General features: G+C 39.8%; 1 long non-coding RNA gene across 5 annotated transcripts in view; it reads right to left on the reverse strand.

The window, feature by feature from the left end:
• The window catches only part of LOC116666334, a 623,984-nt gene that overhangs the window by 148,611 nt on the left and 453,970 nt on the right, over nucleotides 1-21,403 (reverse strand). For 3 of the 5 annotated variants that reach the window (XR_004323128.1, XR_004323131.1, XR_004323127.1), the window contains one exon: nucleotides 16,504-17,702. The exons of 1 other annotated variant lie outside the window; for it this stretch is intronic. This is a non-coding gene — a long non-coding RNA (uncharacterized LOC116666334). Of the gene's footprint in view, nucleotides 1-3,470; nucleotides 3,665-16,503; nucleotides 17,703-21,403 lie in introns of those variants that run through there. One more of the 5 variants, XR_004323129.1, reaches the window with a different exon arrangement.

Raw genomic sequence — 21,403 nt, forward strand, 5'->3', positions numbered from 1 at the left:
CAGATGCTTTCCTTACCTCCACACCCCCATCATCCCCACTCAACCCATAACCCAGGAAAAGAGGATCTGATAGGAGGATAGGATTAAAGACAAGCGGTTTAAATCATATATGTAAACACACACACACACACACACACACACACACACACACACACACACACACTCTCTCACCCTGAGCTCTTATCTCAAGAGAAAGTCAGTTGTTTTTCAAAAGCACCCTCTTTAAACTGAACAAAACAAACAGGATTAGATATTTGCATCTAAACAAATATTGCCTAAAATATACATGCTCTGAATGTGAGAGAGTTAACTAGGAGCATTTGTGCCCGCGACAGGAAACTGGCACCAGGAAATGTATTCTATAGACAGACAGTCATTCTGAAAGCACGGTTGACCAGAGTTATGTTGGCAATATCGGCTTTTATTGCAATCCGTAGTGCTCCCTGCCTCAGGGCAGGAGGGAAAAGCTAAGACCTCTTTGACGCTTGCTACCTGTTTGTCTTTTCAGAAGGCCAATTAAACAAGGCATGCAGAATCTTTGTGTCTCCAGCAGCTTTCTTGGCCAGAGTACTTGGCTTGGGACTGAGCACACTGCGGGAAGCCGAGGGTTAGATAGAGACCAGTTGGCAAGCTGGCTGACACACGGCTTCTCACCAGTCTAATCCCAGTAGCATGGGCAGGCACTTCATCTTGACTTTTTAAACTTGGTTTGAATTAATTAACTTGTAATACACTCTAGGACCAGAAAGAAAGCTAATAATTCCCAATTCACATGGAAAATATTTTTTCAGCCTCTTAACTTTTTCTCCTAACTGCATCCCCATTTCTGTATCTATCTCATACACATAGCATGCACCACATTACCTGACTCAAGTGATAACCCATTAACATGAGTATGAATAGAGATACATATATATTATGATGAAGATGACTTTAATAGCAGAAATGATTTTAAATTTCATTCAAAATGGGTGGGAATATGTTTTTGATAAAGGATGACTATACAGTTATGTATACTATCGGACCTAGAGGCATGAAATTTGGCTGTATTAAATTTGCAGACTCCTCAGGAAAATCATTTAATTTGCATTGACTTCAACTTATCTATCTGTTATAATAAGACAATAATTTCAGATCCACTGTTGTGGTATGAAAATGAAAATCTCGATAAGAAAAAATTTTAATGCCAAGTACCAATTCAGTAAGGTATTATCAAGAAAACCACACGATGATAAGCATTGAGAACGATGGTTAAGATCTTTAGCTCTGGAGGCTCTGTAATCAACAGCACCGAATTCAAGTCCCAGGTCTTTTTTAGCTGTGCAGTCTTTGTCAGGCCTCTAAACTAGGACATTGACTGCCTCGTTTGTAAAAAAGGGAACACTAATAATAATACCTACCTCACAGACTTCTTTTCTCAGGTTTAAACTACATGATGAATATGGAGCTCTTAACACAGTGTCTGGCAGGGAAGAAGTGCTTAATAAATTAAGCCAGGGCCCCCTTGGGAAAAATATGGCCCACACAGGTTATAACAATTTGAGGAGAGTTCAATAAAGGGGTAATTTGCAAAGATGTGCAGACGGAAGCCACAAGAGAGAACGCAGACATATTACCACAGCTGTATGGGAAGGGATGAAGGCATGGCATTATCTGACCCAGAAGAAGAGGATAAGGAAGAGACAGCTGCTTTGAGAAGAATAAAGAGCTTCGATAGAGGGTCTCTCTTGCCCAAGGAAGTCTCCAGTAGAACTCACTCTTTTCCCCCTCTCCAATCTCCAGCTTTGTACTCTATTCACCAACCCATCTGGAACTTAGGAGGCAAGGAAGCCCACTGCTACACTCCAGAATTAAGCAAATATTTCTTTCTAAGAGTCAGACAGTAATTATCTTAGGTTTACAAATCATAGGTTATCTTGAAAACAGCCAAAGACAGTATGAAAACAATGTGTGAAACTGGGTTTCAATAAAACTATTTATAATCAGGTTCCAGCTTTTTGGACACCTGATGAGTCCATACAAATTCTATACAGACTCCTGGTTTAAAGAGACGATTATAAAATGGATCAGGAGGGGCCGATAGAGGATTTCCAGCTCAAAGTAATGCTAGTTGCTTTAGCTTTGTTATGCTTGCTCCAGTTACAAACACCATTTTAATTATGTACCAATGGAACATACCAGCATATCTTCTTCAGCTGCAAAGTGGCTTTAGTTAACCGTGACAGCCTTACACAGGTCTACCACAGAAAGCTATAAATAATCAAGGTTATCTAAGCTCTGTGAAGGTAGAGACTACATTTTATCCACAACTGTAAATCCTGAGCCAAGTTCAGCATCCTGGTATACTGCAAGTGTTCCGTAAATGCTTGACAAATTAGTGAATCCCAAAAAGTATCAGACGTCCTAAGGAAGATGAGGTCACCATGTTACATAGAAGTATAACACACATATCAAAAAATGCACAAATTTTAAATATACAGGTTCAAATTTTAAGGAAGTTAATACATCCATTTAATCACTCGTATCAAAAAAAGGTCCTTTTCAGATATATGAATTGCAAATATCTTTTCCTACGCTGGCTTGTCTTTTAACTTTCTGAATGGTGTTTTCTGAAGATCAAAAGTTTTTATTCCAATCTTGTCTCATGTATCAAATTTTTCCTTTATAGTTTCCTTAAAAGGCCTCTTTGAGAAATATTTTCAATCTCCAATAACATTAAAATATTCTCCTACATTAACTTCTATGAACTTGATTGTTCCTCTATTATAAAGAAATCATTCTAAAGAAATAGGCTTTGTGTGTGGTATGAAGTCAAGGTCAAGGTTTAGGTGTTTCTTATGGATATTAAACTGGCCCAGAACCATTTATTTTAGAGACTATCTTTTATTTATTGCACAAAAATGTCACCTTTGTAATAGTGCAAGTGACCTGTGGGCCTGTTCTATGCTTTCTATTCTGATACATTGGCTTGTCTGGCTAAATTACATGTTGTAATTACTTCACCTTTATGACAAGTATTGTCTCAAACTTTTCAAGATTGTTTTGGCAATTCTTGGCCCTTTGCACTTACAAATATATTTTAGGATCAGCTTTTAAATTTCCATCAAAATATGGCAAGTATTTTTTATTACAGTTATATTGAAACTTCAGATACATTTGAAGAGAATTTTTATTTTTACTATATTGAGACTCCTGGTACCTGAACATAGTATATTCCCCATAAATTTGGGACTTTAACATTTTGTAGTTTCTTAGCTTACACACCTTACAAATCCTTAATTAGATATATCCCTAGGTATTTTGTATTTTAGGTGCTATTATAAATGGTATCACTTTTAGATGTTCTTTAGTGTCTTCTGCTGATGTATTGAAACACAATTTTTTTTTGTATATTGACCTATTGTCATGCAGTTTTACTGAATTTAATCACTACCCTGTAGAGCCTTTTAGATTTTCCATGTTATGTTATTAGTCTGCTTGACTCCCAAAACAAAATATCACACATTGGGTAGTTTAAACAACAGAATTTTATTTTCTCACAGTTCTAGAGGCTAGAAGTCCAAGAGCAGCATGCCAGTAGGGTTGGTTGCTGGTGAAACCTTGTCCCCTGGCTTGCAGATGGCCACCTTCTCACTGTGTCCTCACGTAGCCTTTCCTCCGTGCTCTGGGAGAGAGAGGACAATCTCGGTGTCTCTTCCTTTTCTTATAAAGACACTAGTCCTATGGGATTAGGGTCCCTCCTTTATGAACTTATTTAACCTTAATTATCTCCTTAAAAATCCTATCTCCAAATATAGTCACCTGGGACTAAGGCTTCCACATATGAGTTTTGAGGGTCCACAATTCAGTCCACAATGTGTAGAAAGATATACAGTAATAGGTAAAGGTCTTGATTCTTCAGAGTGAATCATGGTGGCAGCCATGAACTCCAATTTTTTAATCTCTGTTGACCCTTGAGAATTTCAAAAGGCACTTCTGAATGTACTAGCTTCTTCATAGCAGCTTACTTCTCAGCATCTCACCTTCTTGGTTCATGATGCTTAGGAATCCGTGAATGTCTCCAGAAAAAGCAGTGTAGTGCATCAGGTTCACTCAGCACAATGTTTCTTTTCTCTGAGATCGTAACCCCTCTGTCCAGATGCCTTCAAAGCTCTCTGATACCTTGAAATCATTTATTTTAACTACTCTACCTAGCTTTTCCAGTTGTCTGTGATGGGTGGAGTTGTATCCTATAAAGTAGCTTATTATGGCTAGAAGCAGAAATCCATATAAATTTTGATTGGGGAGTTCTTGAAAGAAGGTTAGATTGAGTAGGAGCTTAAAAAGAATTATAGAGCTTAACAGGGAGGAATAAACATTGCAGAGAGTTAGAAAAATATTAGGAAAGTTGCAGAGACAAAAATGAATCTGTGGAAGTAGAGAGTGCATGTGAGAGGCAACATCTGGCGGACAATCACTTATTGACAGAGCACCAACTCCGGGGCTATGAGCTGATGGAATATAAGGACACAGTGCCTGGCTTCTGGGAGCTTGTATCATCAAGGGAAGAGAAGAGATGTTACCAATTAACCATAAAGCACAGTTTAATAGCTATATGCCTTATAAAGGTCTTCATATGTATAATTAAAAAGGAATTCAGAGAAGGGAGAAACCAAGAAAGGCATTTTAGATGGGACAAGAGAAATAGTTTTTGTTTTGTTTTGTTTTTTGTGTTTCTACCAGGCAAAAAGAAGGAAATACAGAGCATATAGGATAAAATAGAGAAAGCAAAAAGTATGGCCTAAGGCAGTGGTTCTCAAACTTCAGCATCAATTAGAGTCACTCCGTGGGCTTAAAATGCAGATTTTTGGGCTCCATCTCTGGGAGTGAGCACAAATAATTTGCATTTCTAACAAGTTCCTAGGTCTGTAGCCGATGCTGCTGGTGTGGGAACAGTGTTTTGAGAATAACTAGTCTAAAGTAACTGCTGAAAGAATTGTAAAGGAATGTGTAAACAGCTAAGAGAGAGGTAGAGTTAAATAATAATTTTGAAAACATTTGCTTCAAAGAACTGAAATGTGTTTCTTTTGGCTAAAACACAGGGCATAAATATAGAGTTCTGACATTTGTAAGATCATAAGTAATTTGGGCCCAGGCTTATAAAAAATTTTCTAATTTACTAAGAAATGTGATGGCCATGCAGCTAGTAAGGAGTATAATTGCTTTATTAATCATTTTTCCTGAGCCAGCATCCCAATATCTCCATAACTTTGTAAGTAGTGCAATTTCTCTATGCAATATTTGTACTAAAATTCAGCCTGGTTAGTTTAAGAGCTGTTACTAGCACTCCATGATAATTGAATATATTAATAATTGTGAGGAACAAAATTACTATCCAGAATTTTGTTTTAATTGCATACCATGTGACTATCATTTTCCATCAACAACATTCCTGGAATAGATTTTCGTTGAGCCATCCCTTATGATGGAATGAATCTAGGTGAAACAAATTTCCTTAACATGAGGGGAAATTATTTAATAGAAGTGTCAACTTAGAAAAAGTCAAGTTAATATTTAGATATGGCAAAACATTACATTTATACATTTCTGGAAAGTTAACAGGAAATATTACTTTGTGGTAAAATAAAAATTGAAATACACTTACAAATGGTCACCATACCACTTCCATGAAGAAAAGGTTATATTTATTTTAAGTATTGAATAAAAATTCAATTATGGGAAAACATTTTAACTTTCTATTCCTTGGTCTCTGCTTAGAAAAATCTAACTAGGTGTCTGCAATCATTATGCAGCCATTTTCTTCAAGTGAAATGCATGCGATTGTTTTAGGAAAGTTAGACATATGTAAAGAAGGTGCAAATAGTGACAAGTCTCACTGACTGTCCTTCCAGGCTGGGTTAACAGCTGGTAATGGGTTAATCCACATCACTTCTGAAAATTCTTATATAGGCAAAAATCACAGTGGAAATTGCCAGAACTCAGTACATTAGTGCATTAACCATTTGAAAAAAGGTAATGAATCTGGAGATAGAAGAGATGAAAACTGGGGGAAATGTCAATTGTGATAACATCAATAATGAAATTCATTCTATTCAGGTGTAAGTGAGACTGGGTGAGCCAAATCTCTCAGCTCTTTAAAATGATTCTAAAATGTCCAATAGTTTTCATCACCTGCAACCCAGGACTGATCCACCAGCAATAAAGGGAAGGCAAATTGGATTTCTAAGCTTCAAGCACCCAGTCAGCAAATCCCCTATTGGTTCTTGGCTCTTTTAAATAATTGAATGTGTGATTTTATTAAGCAGACATTAAAGACAGAGGAAGTAAAAGACTCCATGAAATGCTGTGTAAAGCATTTTGATTTAATCAAAACAGAATGCCCTGCTTTTTATAGTAAAGCACCAAATTGTTTGCGGTTCTCCAGAAAGAATTTGAAGAGTCCTGGAATTTTTTACCTCCTTCAGCATTGAGTAAGGCACAATGTGTCCTCTCAGAAGGTTCCAATTTTTGATCATCAAAACAGAGTCTTTTGAGCCTCCTGGTGTTGATGGGGTGCCACTCCCTGGGGTTCACAGTTGGACTGCCCCAGCTCATCGGGCCATCAAGGGACACTCCCATGACCACTTTCCCACAGGGAAAGACAATCAGTTCATAAGACAGAGTTCCCATTCTCTCTAGCCTGCCCAGCAATGACAGAGGGCTGAATTACTTGTTTATTAATTGCAACATTTATTGAATAGCTTTATGTTTTTTCTTCTTAACATCAAAGGCAAATTTAAAAATAATAGGTTTTCTCTCCACCGCAAACCAAATTCAACATCTCTATCACAAACTAAATTTATTTTACCAGTGTAGACCCCTTGATTAATGCTTTGTGTGTTTCAGAGTTCTTCAATATGCAAAGATTCTGCACTCTTATTTTCAAATCAGGATATGGCAAACTTCTTCTTTAAAGGGCTAGATAGTAAATATTTTAGGCTTTGCAGGGTATAATATGATCTATGTCATGACTATTCAACTTTGTCATTGTAATGGCACTTAAATTGGAAACAGACCAACCTGAGTTTGATGTCTAGTTCTGCTATTATGTGACCTAGAATAAGATATTTTACATCTCTAGGTCTTAATTCATTTGTAAAATGGAATTTCTTATAGTCTGTCTTGGAGGACTACTGAGTGCCTAGTATGCCCCGGAGACAGCACTACACAATTCTACATAATGCCTCATCCTCCCAACAGCAGCCATCGAAGGCATTATTAGTCCCTTGGAAAGTTAAGGCAACAGACTTAGAGAGATTAGTTCTGGGTCACACAGCTAGCAATTCAGAGCTGGGATTCTAAACTAAAATTTCTGAGACGCCAAAGTCCTTTGTTTCTTCTGATCTGTGATATTGTTACTGAACCAAATTTGGGTCTGCTCATCTACTGTGCAGCAAAGTCAAGCTACTGAAACCAGGTTGTGATGAAGGAAAGTACAGCATTTATTGCAAGGCACCAAGCAAGGAGTACGGGAAATGAATGCTGAACAGACCTGAACTCCTTGATGGATTTCAGGGAAAGGTTTTTTAATGATAGTAAGTGTAAGGGAGAGGGTCACAGGGCGTGTGATCAGCTCATACACAATTCTCTGATTGGTTGATGATGAGGTAACAGGGTGATTCAGGATTCTCGATCATCAACCTTTTGTTTCCAACGAGTCTGGGGTCTACGTGCTCGTGGTCAGCATGCAGTTAATTTCTTCCACCTGGTGGGGGTTTTAGCATCTGGAAAATAACTCAAGGATATGGCTCAAGATATTGTCTATAGCCCTTGAGGAAGAACTAAAGGTCCTTGACTTTGTTTTATGGCTAAACTATTATTATTTTACCTTGCCTGACTGCTTTCCTTTGTCTCTGCATTTTTTCACTTCTCTGAGTAAATCCGCTCTTTGGAACTTGGGGAAGGCCTAGGAGGCTATAGCTTTTCTACAAACAAGAGGCTGGGAATGTGGAAGAGTGGTCCTGTCCCTGAGAAGGCCCTGAAGGGTCCTGCTCAGTTTCAACATCTGGCTCTTGCTGTACTTCCTGTTAGGAATGAGAAAGAATGTAAAAAAGTGACTAGCACATTTTGTGGCCTATAGCAGGTGCTAACTAAGTGTTGGTTTTCTTTCCCTCCCCACAGAGGCAACCCAAGGCTTGTTACTGGCAGCTCAAGGAAGATCATCTGATAAATCTTCCTGAGGAGAGGAGAGAAGGGGGAAGAAACCTATCAGATATTCTCAATAGCTCTGAGTAGAAAATTCTGTCATTTCCAGCTCTCATGCAAGAAGAGTTTCTGACAGGCAACAAAATAGGTCTTGAGACCTGAAGCCTGGCTGCAGCCCTGAAGGGTCCACAAAGAATATGTGTCCATTAAACTTTCAATTCCAGATCCCATCTTGGGTTTGTCTCATTACTTTCAGTGGCATCGGTTCAGTATGCCGAGACATTAGCAATGTGAAGTTCCTCTCTGAAGCTTGTGTTTTGTCCCAGCAGCCCAGAAATGAACCAGAGTATGGGGCCAGGCCAGGGCCAGAAAAGGAGATGTCTGCAGTCAGGACCCAGAGTGCTATAGACCTAAGCCCCCAAACACAGCTACCCGTATGGTATCCCTTTGTTCTTCTTTCCTTTTCAGAGAGAACTGTTCAGGGTCTGACATGCCTGTCCAACAAGGGTTCTATGGAGCCCAGGAGAACTCAACTACCATGACACAAGCCAACTGGCCATTTTTATTAAGCACTAGGAGAAAGATATTGTACCAGTCATGATGAGCTAGGCTGTACTGGGCCAACAAATTAGGCTTGAAAATTCAGTGATGTAATACAACAAAGACTTATTGTTTCGCTTTTATAAACTCCTGTGAAGTTGGGTGACTGAAGAAGCTACTGTGCTCCTGCAGTGACTGAGAACCTAGGTAGCTTCCACACAAGCTTTTGGGTACTTTGGTCGGGAAGTGATACACATTACTTAAGACTTCTAGCCCATTGCCCAGATTGCCCAGAGCTAGTCACATGACCTCTCCTTGTGGCAAAGCTGGTGGGTAAACGGGGGAGTAGGAGGGGAACAGGTGGAAATTCACTCATCTGTAAATGTCTGCCAGAGAGGTTCCCACTGACAACCAGTGCAATGGAAATACACCTTTATCCAACGCAAGAAACATTTAGCACTCTTTCCCACTGCATTTACATTCCATTGGGGGATTTCAGCTCAGTCCCCCAGTGGAACATATGATGAAACACTCTTGAACAACTCTTTATGGCAAGCATGAATCACCTTAGGCTTTACCCTGGCTCTAGTCCTTTGCCAAATTAACGCTTAAGGGATGGCATGCATGTGTTATTCCACGAGGCAGATCTAAGACCAGTGGATGTTACTAGGTATTAGGTCTGTCTTTATATCGGTGGAGAAAGTCTACATTGGGCCTCACTTATGTTTTTATTCACAATAGAGACTAGGGGTTGGAGATTAGACTTCTTTCCTAGACAAAAGGCAAGAGGGTCTAATCTGGACATCAGGTTCCTCAAAGGGGCTAAGGGAAGAGAGTCTGTCTTCCATTCTGCTCTGATATAAAGTGAGGTGAATCCCAGGCACTTATCTGAGAAATACACCAAATGATCTAAGCAAGAGAATCAGAAGAGAGTTGAAGAGTCAGGAAGAGAAGATGGTCAGAACAAGGGAATCTGGACAAACTTCTCTCATTGGCTAACACTTACACCTAGGATTTGTATTTCTTCTAATTGTATGTATAGAATAAGAACATTCAGAGAAGCCAGAAATAGAACATACTGAATAATTTTGACTAAAAGACCTTTGGCTAACAAAGAGATGAATACTTGTTCAACCACTATGAGCAAGTTATGGAGTTTTGAGAAGCCAAAGGTAGGCTGCTCAGGGCAGGGAGGTTGAGGACAATGTGCCTTGTCCTGATACACAATTCTGGTGTAAGTAAAAGAAAATGACCATCCAGTCTAAGATGTTCCCTTCACCAGGAGACCTCTAGTCCTCTCCGTGGGAATGTGGTATAACTTCCTACAGAGGGTTCTAAAGGAGAAAGAAGAAAAGCATCTCTTGTAGGCTAAGAATGATTATGGGGAAAACAAAACACCATAATTGGCACAGAAAGAACTATGACACTCAGGGGAGCAGTAGTTATAAGGAAGGCAGCCACAACACTTAAGGTGTAGTCACTCTTCTAGAACTAGTCCCACCAGTCTGTTGCAGGTCAGTGGTGGTGACGTTGGCAGCACTGCAGAAGAGTAAGAAAGTTGAGGGAAGAATTGCTGCTGGAATTGGATACCCAAGATCTGAACTGAGCTGGAGCTGTATGTCAGTGACAAGGAGTTGATTTCTCCCATCACTGCTATGCCTGGGAGCTGAAAAGCAGGAGCTCAGAGGTGTGGTTGAATGCTCCTTGAGCTACCAGCAGTAGAATGAGTTACCAGAAGTACTGATATTACTGTTAATGGCAATATTTAAGAAAGGGCAGGATGACCACCCACCCAGGTTACTGTAGAAAACTCTCTGCTTTGACTGAGAAGTTGCAAAGGACACTTAAAGTCCCTTTTAACATCTATTGAATTGTGAAGAGTCTGTTTTTTATGGGGTTTATTTATGTCAGATGATGTGTGTGTGTGTGTGTGCCCACTTATTATTCCAAGCTCTGTAAATCCATGGTTGTTTTGAGAATCAAAGTGATAATATACAGGAGGACGAAAGAGGAAGGGATAAGCACGCTGCCTGACGTCTTCAATCGTAGCTTTCTCCCTCTTTCCATCCCTGTCACCAGGCACCACCATCCTGTCAAATAGCTGCTCCCAACCCTCCATGGCAGTGTTTCCTTTAATGACAGTTGGAACCCGGGTATTGATTCAGACCAAGGCTTGAGATTAGCTGGCAAAGCTACATTTTGTGTTTTTCACTGTAAACAGCAACAGGCAGAGTCAAACCCTGTGAATTCCAGAGCATCTCTTGACAGGTGAGCCACCAAGCTCTCTCTGGAAGCCTGCCTCATTCCTGCCCCGAGGCACCATGATTTTCTTCCCCGACTCCAGCCCAGGGCCCACCTACTCCCACCACAGAATAGAAGGAAGCTGGATGTCATCACTCCCTTTGGGTCCAGGGCTGACCACATGGTGGTTCCACGCTGCTCAGTCCCAAAGCTTGGGCCTGTTCTGCAGCTTCCATTTCCCGTCAGCTGGCATTTCCCATCCAGGCCTCCCATGATGAGGCCCAGACTCATCTGGATGCAGCTCAGCCTGCCTCCTGCCAACATGATTTTTCTTCCCCTCTTGATCACTAAGTGACAGGCCTACTGGAGCTTTCCCCAGCCACGAGAGAAGCAGGGCTTGGAAATAAGGCCAAAATAGACTCCTGTCTCTGCCTTCACGCCTGTCCCACCTGTCCCCAGCCCCACCACTGTGTCCGGGCTCTTCCTACTCCCAGGCTAGAATATTATCAAAGGGTGCAAAGAAAGCAGGGAAGAGAAAAGAAGGAAGGCAGGACAGAGGGAGATGAGCAGGAGGAAAGGGCAAAGAGGAAGTAATTATTTGTTGAATAAACACAGAAAGAAAGATGAAACTGTTCATTCTAGAAACAGACTCACACCCTCTTATTCTTCCCATTGGCGTGAACCAGGGGCCACAACTAAACCTTTTCCTGATCCCTGCCTCACACCCTCCTGCTTCCCTCTAACCGGATCCAGTGTCCCCAGCCACACCCTCACTGTACTCCTTAAGGTTCATGGGCTCCCAAACTTGGAGACAATATTTGACCAACTTCTTGTACTTGACAAAATAATATCTATTAGCTATTGACCGCTCCCTGTGATCCAGGCTCTGTTCCAATATGCTCTGTAAATATTCTTGCCTCTGGTTGTCATGACCTCCCCATAAATTACTATCTGCTCCATTGTCTGATGAAGAAACTGAGGTGAAATAACTTGTCTCAGAGCACATCGGCAAGGAAGAAATCATGATTCAACCCCAGGCAATATGAAGCTGGAAATCCTGCTCCTGAAAGTCTTTTCCCGCAACAAACACCACCTCCCATGAAGGAAAGGAGGGACAGGACACTTGCTCAGCTCAGACTCTGAAAGCAGAGCCTTCTCAAATACAGTATCCTCCAACAAGAAAGGAGGACTTCCTCAGAATCAGTGAGGATTTCAGAGATGCAGCCAGTCTTCTCTCCCCCAAGGAAGTGCCCGGAAGCTAAGTGGAACAGAAGTTTGGTTAAATCACAGAACGTCAGAGAGGGAAGAAAATTCACCAGACTCTTTATTTTCTAAATGAGACTGCCATACCTTCAAAGTGAATGGACTCAGAGTCTTGGCTGAGTGGAACTAGGGCCAAAGCTGCTAGGTCAAAGAAACTTAGAACAAGAAAACATCTGATAACTCATCTAGTGTAAGCCACTCATTTCTACCTGCCTCTCTTCTGCAGATGTGGGCTTTAAGAAGCTTAAATAACTGGTCTGTCTTTGAAGTACAGTATCTACTTTTCCACAAAATGTGAGGGCAGCTGTTGTGGTCAATTTCAGAGGAATAGTAGGATATTCTTATATCTAATACAGAATGGACATTGTTTAGAATAATTAGCAGACCACATGAAGGACACAGTGTATCAATGGGTTGGGTGAATTAATGGATTATGAATAAATGAATAAAATTTAAAAAGTGGAAGCAGAAACAACTGAAGTCTTTTCATGTAGTTCCAAATATATACCTTAAAGCCTTCCCTGATGACAAAGAATTCTGCAAGAAAAATTCTAGCATTTTCCCAATTAAGGATCTTGTTTCACTGAGATAAAGTCAACGGGACATTTTTGACACTGAGATAAATGTATGAGTGGGATCCAAAGTTTCTGTTTGATATACGACTTCATCAACCTTCACTGCTATGGCCAACTGAAACAGGAGTCAGGCTTCCGTTATCCTAGTGACCTTGAGACAAGTGTCTGGTGCCTCAGGCTGCTGTCCTGAACAGAACCTCCTCAGAGATGCCCTCGGTGTTTGTGGATTGCTCTGCTTATTTCTCATTCGTCCCAAATCACCTGATGTTGTTAGCTATCATTTTGTGTATGTCTCTACCAATTTAAGGAACATTAGCTCGAAGTATAGTGTAGTGGTTGGCTAGGGGTTTGGACTTTATTAGCTTTGTCTCATTCATATGGTTCTTGTTCAAATTGTGTGTCTATCACTGAATAACTATCATACCCTAAACTCATTGCTTAATCACTCTGAACTCCATTCAGCACTTATCTGTAAAATGGACAGGTACTAATAGTCACTAACTTAACGGGTTCTAGGGGCAGAGAGTTAAATATGCTAGCATTTTGCAGAGATCTCATTTTGACCCTCCTAGAAGTTGCCCCTACACTACAGCCCTGACCTAAGTTGCCCTCCTCCTGACCACTGGTGGACAATGTTACAATGACCTCTTCTCCCTTCCTAGTCTTATTTTTAATAAAACAAACTTCTCCTCTGGTTAATCATCAAGATGTTTAATCCCCAAGCACTAACTATTGAGTTGGAGTCTGAATGAAGGCTGTTTCCCAGCTTTAAAAGACAATTTCAGGCTAGAGTGAAGACAAATTACTTGAGAAAAGAGGTTTGATTCCATTTATGCATATATTTACTGTCCCGACGTTCAGTGAACAGTGTCTCATTCAAAATTCAATTTAGGGAATTATGGTGCTTTCTGAAAAAGGGAGAGAGAAGCATCAATGAAATCACCACTAAATGACATTTGTCTATTTCTTACAAGTTGGAAAAGTCACTGCAAATAGAAATGAGGAGTCTGCTCAGAGGTCTCTTCTGGTAGGAATCCTAGAAGGAGAACAGAAATTGGAAAAGAAGGGAAGTTCTCTCTCTCTCTCTCTCTCCCTCTGAAGATTCTAACTGGCACTGGTGAGCCCCCCTCTGGAAGCTTCCAGAGAGGAGAGGGAAAAGTATGGCTGAAAGGAGAAGCCAGAGGAACTCTTTGTTCCCTTTTTTAAAGTTAATAAAACAGGAACCTAAATGGTGCAGCTTTTCTCAGAGATGATGCATTAGACCACTCACCAAAAGATGTCCTGGGTCACAGGGGTTCTCCTTTCTTTATATTCATGAGAATTGACTATCTAACTTCAGCTTCTTAGATTTGAAGGTGTTTCTAAAACTTGTCCTGGCATCTGATCCCTCTCAGGAGGCTCAATTAAAGATTTCTAATGCTGTTTCTCTTTTCCTATTTTTCTTGGTACAAAAAGGCAACTGACCTGTACTGTGAAATAATCATCAATGAGCCAACTCATTTCTGGGAGAAGCTGGGAAGGAAGGAAACAAGCTTAGAAAAGAGGATTCAGACAGGAGACAAGAAAGGAACACTTCAGCAGCATCTGGCTTTCCATACATCATCTCATTTAGAGCTGACCACCACCCCCTGACGTGGGCATGTCATACCCATTTTAAATGCAAGAGAATTGAGGCTCCAACAGGTTAAATGCTTGCCTAGGGTCACACAGCTGCTAATTGATGAAGTCAATTTAGGATTTCTAGCCTGAGTAGCAGTTAATTCAGGACTCCAACTCCATAGTGAGTGCCTGGGGATAAAACACCTTAATAGTCAGCTGGAGCCCAAGAGGAAGAGTTTGTTTTGAAAAAATAAAACGTGGAAAAGTAGATGAGGTCATTAGATCATTGTTCATGTGTGTTCCTTGCTCTTGCCAAATTGTTCTGTTTCAGTCAAAGAGACCAAGAGAGAATTTCTCCTTCACAAGGTCTTTAGCTTGTTGCTAAATGATTGTAGTTGGAAAGTTCTCTCCTCTTTATATATGCAAACAGACACACGCACACATATACTACATTTCAAAGAGTTTAAGAAGGGTAATCAAAATGAATTTTATACACTTTCATCATCATCATCATCATTCCAGGACAAAGCTTAACTAAGTAGACAAGAAAGTTCCTTAACTGTCAATGTTGGTAAGTGTTTTCCTTATCTCTGAAATAGAACTCTTAGGCAGTTCTAAGAACCAGAAGGGAACCAGACTCTTCCAAACATCTGTCTTTCAAGCATCACTGGGCAGAGAACACTTTTGAGTCCCCTGATAAATGTTCCTTATCCTCCTTCCTTCCTTTCTTCCTTCCTTCCTACCTTCCTTCCTTCTTTCTCCCATCTTGCTTCCTCTAGACAATTTTGCTGAGTGTGTATGATGTAGTAAGTACTAGACATGACCCTGGGATAAAACTCTCATCAGAGTCAGATGTACCTGTTGAATGGAGCTTTGCAATTAGTGAGGGAGACAGGTATTAATCAAGTGATCCCACAAACCATTGTGAGGTTATAACTGTGGCAGGTGGAAGGAAGAAGAGGAGCACAGGGCTTTGAGAGAGAGGTTGGTCAGAGAAGGCAAGGACAGCTTCCTGAAGAAGGGACACTTAAGTTGCAACCTAAAGGATAAGCACGAATCCACTTTGCAAAGAAGGTAAGGAACACATTTCAGGCAGACTGGACAGCATGTGCAATGGTCCTGTGGTGAGGGGGATCATGGCAGGTTGGAGGGAATGAACCAATGCTCAGAGAAGATGAAAGACAAAAATGGGAGAAAAATTTGTTGCAAGATGAGGTTGAAGACATGAGCAGGATCATAAAGGGACAAGTAAATTATTGAATTTTTCATGAAAGCCTCAGAAGGGTTCTAAGTGAGAGATGACATAATCAGGCTTGTGTTTTTAAAACTTTACTTTTGCTTAGATGTGAAGAATGGATTCTCTGTGCAGGGTGTGTGTCTGTGGTAGGACGTGCAATTCAATTCTCCTGCCTACTTGTGCCATGAATTTCTATTCTCACTGAATTTCTCTCACCCCACTCATCGCCATGTACCCTGTGGTTACAATTCTTTCTTTTATCCCTTGATCCCCACACTGGACACTGCCCTGCCTCCTTTAGTCCTCCAGACATTGCTAACCTAGGCAGTAGGTAGTATGTTTTTGACTAATGTTTAGTAATTCAGAAGGGATTTCAGTAGAATACAGAGAAAGCAAAAACAGAATATTGAATGTGAGACTTTACTCTCTTGAAGTTCCTGGTGAATCTCTACCAGAATCGTCTCACTGGCTTCCTTTTACTTTCAGCCCCACCTCACTGCAGTCTGGATACAGCACCTTTTTTCCTCCTGCACCTTTTTCCTCCATCTTGTCCAAGTCACAGGGCCCCCAGGCCCCTCTCCTTCCCCACCAAGCTCTGTCTACCCTTCAGCAGCAATCAAAGGCAGGTACAAAATTTCTCCTTCCACTTATTTAAGTCTGTTATCATGGCCGTGAAGAACAGGACAAATGATGGAAGACTTTGCTTTTCATAACCAAACAAGCCCAGAGAGAGGTTTTTCCTAAGCAAGGAGGCTAATCTCTTCCTAGAAGGAATTCCTTCTCCATGCAGCCAAAAAGTTTAAAGCACAGTCACTTTTTTTTTTAACATTTTTTATTGATTTATAATCATTTTACAAAGCACAGTCACCTTTTAATGTCACAATTCTTTTCTTTCCTTTACATGTGCAGGAGTCATTTGTTTTTATTTTACTCACCGAACTCTATCTGATCATGCCATATTAGCACCAAAATGTAAGAAGTACAAGGGATGTTTAATAAAAAAAATGACCGTAGCAGATGAAAGGCAGAAGACAGGAAATCAAATGGTCATCATCAAAATTTAGAAGAGACGAGATGGCAAACATGTCCTTATAAGCAAGCAGATAAAATAGATCTGGGCGTGAATTTGCAAACGAAAAAAAAAATTGCTGTAGGAAACATCAGCTCCCCAAAGACACTGAGAAGTGACGGCAGAAACGGCAACAGAAGCAAAAAGGAAGGTTAAAAAGAGAGATGAGAAGATGTGAAGGCTGCCAAGAGGAACAGAACACTTTGCCAACACATGTGTCATTCCTCTCATAAATTAACTTCATTGATGGGGGCTTAATTGTTTGAACAAATAGGATGAAGCTATTTTCAGAGCAATTATTTATTCTAATCACCAGTTCCCTTCCAGTGAAGGGAACTGTGAGACATGACGCTTCTCCAGGCTTCACTATTTCAGTTAAATATTTATACATTCAAACTGACACTCAGAGTAGCTGCTGTCTTTCGGAGCTGTAAAAGATAAGGGTTCAGGGCAATAGAGTTTAGTGGCTGCAGGTGGGTCCCTTAAAGAGGAAACCCATCTGTGTATGCACTGCCTGTGCTGGCAAACGGCTGCTTCTTTCTATTCATACTCCTCCTGAATATGTATCTATCCACATGAGTGGGAATCAATTTAATTTCTGGAAGATGGCAAACTAGGCTCTTGCATTGGAGAGCCTAGGTTCAACTGCTGGCTCCATCACTGACAAGCTGGGTTGCCTTGGCCAGCTTACTGAGCCTTTCCAAACCTCAGTTTTCTATCCTGTAAAATGGGGACAATAATGACTACTACCTCATAGGCCTGTTGTGATAAGTAAGGAAAAGGCATTTAAACACTTAGAATCAAAGCTATCATACAATAAGTGTCCAAGTAATCAGTTATTATTATATTAGTCATTCTTTTTGTGAGTGAAGAGGTAAAGCGATGTAAAGCACAGTCATTCTTCCAGATATGTTTGTCTTCAGGAGTTCCTCCAAAGTGAGACTGAGCAAAGGATCTGAGTGCAGGAGGTTTGTGTGGAAGGTACGGGGATGATCTACAAGTAAACACAACAGTGTATGAGGAGGGAAGGCTGTCAATAAGAGTTAAGTTAAACCAGTCATCACACTGGGTGACTGGAGCTAAATCCTGCAGGGACTCCCAGGGAAATGCTTGCATACCACTTGAAGATAGAGAGTGTTGGCGTATTTATACATTCACTTGCATCAGTAATTGGTTGAGGGCAGCACTAATTCCCCAGCATTTCTAGCCAGCTGTTAATGAGCAGAACAGCTTCCTGCAAAGAGCCCTCGGGGAAAGAGATGCATAGACTGGAAGTTGGATGATGTCCAGAGTACTGAATGGGCATCTGATATTAACAATAACTCAGGGACCCGAGGACAACAGCTTTTAAAATGCAGATTTCAGTGATGCCAGGTGATTTCTTTATAACCCTAAAATGGAAGTGGCCTTTGAAATGATCACTGTAGCTGTGTTCCAGCCAAGCTGTCATTTTGCAGGATTTATGGACCCAAAAGAGAATTATATCATTTTTTTCGAAAGCAGTAAGGGATGAAGTATTGAATATAAGTGTCATTACAATATAATAAAACAAATAATTTGGGATACAGAACATGTGTATTTGAGTCTTGGCTATGTCATTTCCTAGTTTATGACTTTTTAACCAAGTGAAGATTTTTAAGCCTCTCTTCTTACTCGTTAAATTGGAAACAATAATATTTGCCATTCATGAATCTTACATTAAAGTCATTGAAAGATGTCAAAATGCTTTTTTACAGCTGTAAGGCATTCTTACAATCATCACATCCAGATAACTGAAGCGGACCCCTCCAGATAACAAACTTCACTTTTGGGACTGTTCTTGATGGAAATGTTTGCAAAATAAAAATTCCCAATAAACTATACTTGATGAGATGACTGAATTATTTCTCGGAGCCCTTATTCCGCAACAGCCATGAGCTCCAGGCCAGCATGATATATCACACTACTTGCTTTCATGCTTCCTTCTCCCTCATGATATGCTGGTCCTGACTTACTGCTGTTAGTTTCTATGGCAACTAAATAACTAAGCTCATTAAATCAGTAACCCAAGTTAACATCTAAGATCGAATCAACTCCATCTGGCTTGAAGGTATGCACCTCGTAAATAAACTTTACTATAGCTATTTTCCTTGCTGTGCAGAGGAATTTTCCACTTAATTTCAGATTCTTTGCTGCATTTGGATAGTTGAAGATTTCAGTAATCTGACCATTTCATAAAAAGTAGCACTATACTATGCACTGACCATAGCATTAAAGAAGATGGGTCATCTAGATGTTCTTCTGTAAATACCTCATTCATTCATTCAGTATTTCATTCATTAATTTACTCATTCAGCAAATATTGCTTCCCATGTGTATATTGCAAATATAATAAAGAATCAGCCATTTACCTCACTATAAAGGAAAATTTAGTTCAGAAATGAAAATAAAGCTTGTATAATTGATTAGAATTGTATTATATTCTCTATTAATCATTATGTTTTATTAAAAATTTATAGGAGTCATAAGACAGCAGATAAAGTGCTTTGGAGTTTAGAGTTCAAGGAGAGAAAAAGATACTAGTTTGGGAGATTAGGAATGATTTAATCAAGTAGTTGAAATATTACCTATAAGAACAGGTAGAACATGGATTTAGGAAGGTAGAGGGAAAGGCTGTTGCAGGCTTAGAATAAAAGCATGAGCAAGGGCACAGAGGCAGCTCCTTAGGATACACAGAATGTAGAAAGGTAACTGGTCGGTTTGACTTAAGACAGCCCCAAAAAGTCATGGGAAATAATTTTCCTAAAGTAAATGTGGCCTGAAAGTAGAAGGCACTGAATGCCCTACTACCGGGTGTGGACAGTGACAGCCACGAATACTTGTGAGCAGGTGTAGGCAGGACTCACAGCTATACTCGGGGTATTACTGTATTTGGTAGAGCAGGGACAGGCTGGAGGAGGGGGGACCAGTCAATAAGTGTTAGGAGACGTGGGGAGAAAGCCATGATAGAAGACGTACTGCCCACTGGGATGAGGAAACATAAATGCTGTCTCCTAAGGAAAAGACATGAGGAAGAGTCCTGGACCTTGACAAAGGCAGAGGGACACTCTGGATCTCTCAGCTCCACAAATCATGTCCTTCTCTTGGAAATGAGGTTATCTATTATGAACTTGTTCCACTTTCCCCTTGTCTGCCATCAAAACATTTATCTCAAAATAATTGCTCCTTAGTCATCCCTCATCCTAAAGAACAAGTGCATGAATCATAATTTCTATTTTACAGCAAGAAGTCAGGAGTCATGAGAAGTTCTGAAATTTACTTACCATTAAAAGTTCAGGTAGGAGCTAAGATAATGACCCAGAATATTAATGAGGAAAACCAACTCTAAGAAGAACAATAACAACAACAAAAAAACCCACAATCTTATTTGAGTTCTAATAAGGTATATGGTAATAATAGCATCAAATACATGCATTACAGATTAATTAATAAGTGATTAAATGAAGGAGTAAATAAATTAAGGAAAGAAGGACATGCATCATTGAATCAATGAACAAATGATCTTTTGGAACAACATTCTAGATGTGACAGAAATGTTTCCTCAATCTTTTATATTCATATTTTTAAAAATAGTACATTCATAACAAGTCTCAATCCATTCAAGGCAAGTCCCACTCTACTCAGCCAAGTCACAATTATCCATGTGTTATGATGAAATAGTCACTCAACATACATTTGAGCAACAACTATGCACCAAGCAATGTTTTAGGTGCCAGAGATACAAAAGCATTTAGAAGCAGCTGGATCTTGACAAAAACTTACTTTCTAGGGACACTGTTATTGAATAACAATTATCTGTGATAGGAATTAAAAGTAGACATTTTTTTTCAGGCTGCAATGAGATTACTGTAAAGTGTAAAAACGAGTTCATTTATACCCACTCTTTAATTTGTAACTATGTTTTTCAGTCAGAGGATAGCAAAAATAATGTTTGACTATAAGATTGTAAGGTTATTGTAAAAATCTTCTGAGTTAAAAACTTCAGATGATGCATCAGTATGAGATGCTTTTACTATTACTACTAATCATCAGACATTCATGGCATCATCGCATCAGCATTTCAAGTGGGTTGCTAGCAGATCCTTCCAGATTTAGGAATAAATGAAAGCAGTACTCATTGACCAAAATCTCAGAAAGTTTTCTCCAGTTATAAAAGTTGAATGACTGCTTTATGAAGAGAAAATTATTTCACTAGAATTTAATTCTGTCTCCAAACTTCTCAGACAGTTGATTTTCTCTAAGAAATGATAGATAACCAGCCCTTCAAAGTGTGTCAGGCAACGTAGAGAATTAAAAAAAAAAATCAACCACTTAAAACCTAATTATTTAAAATGGTAGATAATAAAATGGCCTTGCTCCAGATGAAGACACTTCAATTCGGATTATATTCAAGCAAAGGAGATTTGCAAATCTGAGCTGCATTCCTGCTGCAACTGGCATAGAAAATTTCTTAGAGTTTATGTACAAAAGCTCATCACTAAGAAATGAAATGCTTTTTAAACAAGATAGTTTATCAACAAGAATGAAATACACCTCTTACTGCTGATAAAGGCTGGGCACAGCTGGAATGCAGGACACATAGGGGGAGCTGGATTAGGTCTCCAGATTTCTCACATGTTAAGCTAGTAAACTGGATTGCATCTTGGTTGGACTTAG

This window comes from Camelus ferus, chromosome 10 (assembly GCF_009834535.1).
Source record: "Camelus ferus isolate YT-003-E chromosome 10, BCGSAC_Cfer_1.0, whole genome shotgun sequence".
Taxonomy (NCBI): Eukaryota; Metazoa; Chordata; class Mammalia; order Artiodactyla; family Camelidae; genus Camelus; species Camelus ferus.